Consider the following 7,727-nt stretch of genomic DNA (forward strand, 5'->3'; position numbering starts at 1 on the left):
GACTCTCCTAACTCCAGAAGGGCAGGGATCTTTGCCTTTTCTTCACGAACACATTTCACCTGGAATGGAGCAGCATCTGGCCGATGTTTAACACCAGCTGATGGAATTTCTTAAATATTTTCTACAAATTAGAATGAATTGATGTCAAGCTTTTCATTGTATCTGGTCTGGTGAAGAGGAGCTGGGCACATGGTTCTGGGTCTCACCCATACCCTCCCACCCGCAGACCCAGGCTGATATGATGATTCCCGGAGTGTAAGCCCCAGAGACACCTGCAGCAGAATCAGTCATCATGCTTACTAAAAATGCAGATTCCTGGACCCCACCCAGACCTACTGACTTAGACTATCTGACGGCAGGACCAGCAGTTTGTGTTTTAAATAAGCCCCAAACCCCACTAGAGAGCTGTTTGGACTTCGAGGTTATCAGTATGCTGCCAGACTAATCCAGACTGTGTACACTCTGCTATGGTAGTGGTGGTGGGTGATGGTGCTGGTGGTGTTGGTGGTGGTGATGGTGCTGGTGATGGTGGTGGTGGTGCTGGTGGTGGTGATGGTGCTGGTGATGGTGGTGGTGGTGGTGGTGGTGGTGGTGGTGCTGGTGATGGTGGTGGTGGTGGTGTTGGTGCTGGTGCTGGTGCTGGTGCTGCTGATGGTGCTGGTGGTGTTGGTGGTGGTGATGGTGCTGGTGATGGTGGTGGTGGTGGTGGTGCTGGTGATGGTGGTGGTGGTGGTGTTGGTGCTGGTGCTGGTGCTGGTGCTGCTGATGGTGCTGGTGGTGGTGGTGATGGTGATGTTGATGGTGGCGGTGGTGATGGTGCTGGTGGTGGTGCTGCTGGTGGTGGTGATGGTGATGGTGCTGGTGGTGATGGTGATGGTGGCGGTGGGGCTGGTGGTGGTGCTGCTGGTGGTGGTGGTGGTGCTGGTGGTGGTGCTGCTGGTGGTGGTGATGGTGATGGTGGTGGTGCTGCTGGTGGTGGTGGTGGTGGTGCTGGTGATGGTGGTGGTGGTGGTGTTGGTGCTGGTGCTGGTGCTGCTGATGGTGCTAGTGGTGTTGGCGGTGGTGATGGTGCTGGTGATGGTGGTGGTGGTGGTGGTGCTGGTGGTGCTGCTGCTGGTGGTGGTGATGGTGATGGTGGTGGTGCTGCTGGTTGTGGTGGTGGTGCTGGTGATGGTGGTGGTGGTGGTGGTGTTGGTGGTGTTGGTGCTGGTGCTGGTGCTGGTGATGGTGCTGCTGGTGGTGGTGATGGTGATGTTGATGGTGGCGGTGGTGATGGTGCTGGTGGTGGTGCTGCTGGTGGTGGTGATGGTGATGGTGTTGGTGGCGATGGTGATGGTGGCGGTGGGGCTGGCGGTGGTGGTGTTGGCAGTGGTAGGAATAATCAGGCTGCAGGCTGGTCAATACCTACCCAATGTCAAGCACCACCTAAGTGCATTAGCTCATTTAATCCTGTCCATAAACCAGAGGTCAGCACCATTATCACCCACCATAAATCTGAAGACAGGGATGCAGAGAGGAGGGACGTAGGTGATTTGTTTGGGGTTATGGGCTGGTGAAAGGAAACCCAGTTGTAGCTGGTCTGGTTTCCTGACTGTACTATTTCACTGCCTACAGTGTGGTTCAAACTGCTATTTCTTTAAAATGAATATAAAGAAATCTTATTTTTCTCATCTAGTAGGATTAAAAAAAAAAAATCTACAAGTAGGTCAAAAAAAATCAAGTAGGAGTTACTCAAACAAGGTCAGTTTTTATAAATTCCCACTGAACCCACAAGAGGGGGCCTGGGCCTCCTGGGCCTCCCTCCCCTTGTCTGCGGCACTGCAGGCAGGCAGGAAAGACGCTTTGCATGCTCTGGGCCCTGCTGGGCCATCCTCGGGGCCTGGGGAGGAGCCCTGCGGCCAGGCCGCCTGTGCCTTTCCAGGGAGACCGCAGGTTGCTTCAGCTCCCCGCTACTAGGTGAGCCGACACCTGGGCCTCAAGCCTGAACAGACCCTACCCGGACACCCCTGCTCATCTTCACACCTCAGGGTCACCTGGGAGCCCAGGCCGGCACTGGCTCGGCCCCTCAGGCGCAGCTGTTTTAAACTTCCCAAGTGCAAGCTCTCCATCTGGGGTGACAGAGGATCACCCCCTGCTGCGTGTGTGCTTCCTGTCTCCCCCTGCTCTCCAGACCCCACCCCTGGGGCCTTGGACTTCGCTGAGGGACACCTTAAAAGTGCTCAGGACAATTGCAGTAAACATCTCCCTTCAACCTCCCTTTGAAGTCTTCATATCCACGCTTGCGGTTTTATGTTTAAATAGGGCACATGGCCTGTGGGCTGAGTGCTGTGTTAACAGCATGGAATTGTGAAAGCGTGTGTCCAGATCGGGCAGAGAATGAGGACATCCCTGGCACTGCCTAATTGCCATCTGTTTCTACCATTCTGCAGGAGAGCTTCGAAGATAATGGCATTCATTCTGGAGTGTTTACTCCACTGTTTAGGACAGTGATACGTACATGGTCCAGCCAGGGCGCTGCCCACTACAGCTTTCATGTCTCAGAGAGTTCTTTGTGCTCCCAACGTGAGCTGACAGCGACAAAGGTAGAGGTGAGTTTCCAATGGAAACAGCCGAAGGAGCAGACACCAGACCATCACCTACCTAAGGAGGAGGGATGGCATCGCTCACAGGTCCCAGACACTAAATAACACAGGGCACCAGTGCACGAGAAAGAGGGAAACCGTGTGTGTGTCTACACAGGGAGCTCCTCTCATCTAAGAAGGAGAATAGGAAAACATACGAGTTGTCTGTTGCAAAAAAGAAACCCAGAAAAGGGGAATCAGGAAACATTAGAGAGGATGGTGAGCATGGAGTGCAAAAGACGGGGGAATGGGAAGGGGGTGTCAGGGATGGGGAGGGACACCTCTCTGAATATACCCTTTGTATGGTTCTGACGGGTTAGAACCAAGTTAATGTTTCACATTATTTGCTCAGTAAGGAGGGAGGGAGACCTCCAATGAGATACACACAGAAACAGAAGAACCAAAAAGTGTGTTACACATAAATAACATAGCAGCACAGAAGAGGGTGGGCAGGGAAAGAACTACAACTACATTCTTTCACTCATCTCTCTGTCTGGTCAGATCTGGCTGCTATAATAAAGAACCTCCAACCTGGGCATCTTGAACAACAGACATTTATTTCTCTCAGTTCTGGAGGCTGGATGTCCGAGATCAAAATGTCAGCAGAATGGGTTCTTGGCGAGGACCCTCTTCCGCCTTTCAGACGGCCGCCTTCTGGCTGTGTGTTCACAGGGCAGAGAACACATGGCATGTGCTCTGCTGTCTCTTCTTGTAAGGGCGCTGATCCGTCATGAGGGACCCACATTCATGACCTCATCTAAACCTGATCACCCCCTAAAATTCCATCTCCTAACACCATCGCACTGGGGGGTAGGGGTTCGACATAGGAATTTGGGGGCAGACACAAACATTAGCTCTATAACATACTCTAAAGCTAAAGGCAAAAGGATACGGATCCAACTTGAAGGGTTTTCTTATGGCCAAATCTGTGACAATTTGAACATAATAAGTAATGATAATAACAGATTATAATCTGTAGAATAGAATACAAATTCATGAGTCCATACTGATTTAAATAAATAATTGAATAAATAAATGAATAGGAAATAGTGAAAGCTCTTCTTACAGCAGTATTACAAGTGATGAATGCAGAACTGTGGACTTAGAAAAGCATCAGTTGCCACCCAACATCATCAGAATCAATTCAGGCAAGAATAATCAATGAATGTGAACTAGTGGGCGATGTTTGAATAGAAACAGAATATTTACATAGTCTCAAAGTAACTCCTTATGAGACACTTATCAATTGCAAAGGGAAGAAGAATGGTACAGTGGAGAAAACTGGTAGACACCTCTAGGGGTGGACCAGCTGGGCAGTTTCCTGAGGTGTCAATCTACACACAGAGAGACCCACTAGAAATGTAGAAGGGTGGCAAAAATTATGTTGACTAGAATTCCACTGAAGAAGAATACTATTTGTGGATAGAAGTATACTCCAAGCCACTCCCTCCCCAACCCGGAAGACTAGGAAAGGCAGCCCCTGACGGGAAGGGGGGCAGGGGTGGCTCTAAACACCAGAGGAGAAGCCGAGTGGCTGCCCTCACATCTCCACCGTGCAGACCTCTGTTCCTTCTTTCAATACATTATTTTTAAGCATTAAAAATATTTGGTCAAACCTACTGTACAGCACAGGGAACTATATTCAATATCTTGTAATAACCTATAATGAAAAAGATAGTGAAAAAGAATATATATGCATATGGAGCTTCTTGACAGCAGGACAAGTTCTTAGTTGACTTCCCATTTTCACACCTATCCAGGTGCTTGGCACATAAGCACGTGCTTAGCAGATATGCAGGTGCACAAACTCTTTTTTTTTTTCTTCTGATGGACAAAATTTGGACCTTAATTTTTTTGATCAATTTTACCCAGAGAAAAACCGGAATGCCCTATTTTGGGATTGCTTTTGAGTTGGAAGGAGATTTAACAAATCTTTAGTTTAAAAAGTAAGATGGAACAATACAATTTTCCTGCAAAACTGAAACCAACCTAGAGAATGTTCTTAGGCAGTTTTGATTCAATAAAATCTCTCTTTTTTGATCAGTTACATCTCAAACTAGCCTTAAAAATCAGCAACCAGTTGATAAATCAACAGTGTGATGAGTTGTCTTCGTTCTCTTTCTATATTTAACTCAAAAAACAATTTCTAATAGAATATTACTTTTTGATTTTCAAGTGTTAAAAATTTCAGACTAATAAATCTGATGCTTTTTGATATTTATAATGACAAATGCTTACAAATAAAACTGTTCAATGGAAAATAAAATATTGTGATAGGAAAGAAGTCACAGAATTCAGAGGATTCTACTACCATACAGATATTGAACAAAAGCCTGATTTATCATGATGTAATCTTTCAGACATACAATACCTTGTAGAGACTGAAGTTTGAGACATACCTAGCATAAAATACATGGACCCTGTGACTGTGCAGCCCTTCCCCCTGTGCCCTACCAGGAATAGTTATCATGCATGGGCACATCTTTATACCTTGGCTTTATATGAAAGTTTTCTCTGTATACGTATTTTCATATTTATTCATGTTTTGTTCAACACTCTGATCTGAGGTCTTTCCATTTTGGCATGCATAGCTCTGGTTCACCATTTTCACTTCGTGAGTATATCACAATCTATTTTTCTGTTCTTTTTCAAACTGTGCGTTTAGATACTGTGTTTGTTTTGTGTTTTTATTCGTTTGGGAGCTTTGTTTGTTTTTGCTGTAATCAACAATGCTGCAAGCATGTTCTGGTTCTTAATGCACACGTGTGAGCATTTCTTTAGGGTGTGTACCAGCAGGGAGATTGCTGGATAGGAGAGCATGCTCTGTTCTTCACTAATTAATAACTTTACTAGATATTACCAGTCACTCTGCAGAATGGTTGTTCTACTTTATGCTCCTATCGGCACCCGCGGACTCACCAGCACTTGGTATTGTCCAGCTTTTAAATTTCTACCAATCTGATGGGTGTGAATTTGTTTCAATTTTTATACTCCCTTACACAGAGTGAGGCTTCCCAGCTTCTCGTATTGTCATTAGCCATTTGAGAGTCCTCATCTGTCATCTGTGTGTTTATATCCTTTGCCTATTTTTCTATTGGGCTATTTGTTTTTATTATTGTTACCAATTAGTGTGTATATGTGTGTATTCTGGGTACTAATACTTTGCTAGTCATACATGTTGCAAATATTTTTTCCTAGTTTATGGTGTGTCTTTTCACATTTAAGTGACATTTTTAGATAACGGAGCAGTTTCAAATTTTAATGAGCTCCAATTTACCAGTCTCTGCCTGTTTTTGTTTTGTTATGTTATGTTTTTTTTAATCCTTTTAAAAAAATATCCTCATTTACCCACTGAATCGATATAATTCTACGAGGCAAACATTTATTAAAGCATTATTATTATTTTCCCCTAAGTTCCAATGTAGGTCAATGAGAGTTTTTTGGGTTTTGTTTTTGGCTGCATTGGGTCTTTGTTGCTGTGCGTGGGCTTTCTCTAGTTGTGGAGAGCGGGGGCTACTCTTCGACGTGGTGCGCAGGCTTCTCATTGCGGTGGTTTCTCTTGTTGCGGAGCACAGGCTCTAGGCGCGCGGGCTTCAGTAGTTGCGGCTCGCAGGCTCTAGAGCGCAGGCTCAGTAGTTGTGGCTCACAGTCTTAGTTGCTCCGTGGCATGTGGGATCTTCCCGGACCAGGGCTCGAACCCGTGTCCCCTGCATTGGCAGGCAGATTCTTAACCGCTGCACCACCAGGGAAGTCCTGGTCAATGAGAGATTTATTAGTGGCTTTTCCAATGGTTGCACTTAGATTATCTTCATAATCAGTCCTATAGTTGTCTAAATGTTAACACTAACACTTTCTAGCAGCAAAACCTTTTTATAAGCGTTTTTCAGTTCAAACAAGATATCCTATCTGTAACTGATCTTTTTTAAAAAGAAGATCTTTGAAGTGCTTAGGTATCTAATTCAATACTGAGGACCTGAAAAGTAACAATGGCTTAGCATATGCTCTTGGATATGGATTACCCCATAAATCCGGACCCTGCTCCCCTAGATCCGCCCAGGCTGCTATTCCCTGAACGCCTCCCTTTCTTCCAGCTACTCCTCCAATTGCTTGCTGTTGCTTCACATTGATTTCTCCCTGGTCTCTTTAGCCATATTAAAAACTCCTTCTGACCAGATGTAGCTTAAACCGCTGTTGTCACTCCCAGCACTTAGTGTAGTAGCTTATAAATGGAAGGTGGTAAATGAAAAATTGAACAAACATTTGGTGTACGCCACTTGGACAGGATTGTTTAGATTTCATACAGCTGGTAAATATTTATCTACAGCTCAGAAAGCAGCGATCCACATTCGCTTCATTTTCTGCTGGTGAAGATTCCATCCTTTGCGTTGTACAATATGTTAGCCTGACTTTGAAGTCACGAGAAATTATTTCTGGACTCTGTCATTCCTGCCTCTTCCCTCCCCTCTTCTGAGCCCGGGGCTCCTGCCGTGGGAAGGACATGGCCACTGGCATCTTGCAGGCCACATTGTCCCAACCTCATTGCGTGAAAGGCTATCCCCCCCCCACCAGCCGCTGTGTGCAGTGTCCTGAGGGCTCCGGCTTGGGTTACATACCCACCCCTGCGGACAGTCTCGAAGGTGGTGGGAGGGGGAGAGTGACTTCTGTTCTATTATACAGAAGCTACAGGAACTTCATAGCGCACTTTCTGTGCTCATGGTACAGCACTAAGTGCCTTTTATGCATAAATGAGGAAATGAAGGTGCAGACACGTAAGTGGCTGCCGACAGGTTAAAACACCATAAAAGGCACCCCAAAATGCTCAGGGCTCCCATGGAGGTGTGGCTTCATGAGATTTCTCACTAGTCAAAATGATAAACAGCAGTTTTAATTTTTAGTTGCAATAATCAATAACTATATTTCTTTTTCCAATCTACAGTCAGTACTCAGGGAACTAAATTTATGGGTATTAGAATGATAGTGCCAGCTATGGAACGTGGGGATCTCTAATTTCCTTCCGTAAGAACGTGTTTTAATGATTTGGTCTTGCAGTTTCACTCCGGGACCGGGCTGTCCTCGTGTCAACCACACAGAGCTGTTGGCTCATGC

The sequence above is a fragment of the Balaenoptera physalus genome (assembly GCF_965194825.1).
Source record: "Balaenoptera physalus genome assembly, chromosome: 8".
Classification (NCBI taxonomy): Eukaryota; Metazoa; Chordata; class Mammalia; order Artiodactyla; family Balaenopteridae; genus Balaenoptera; species Balaenoptera physalus.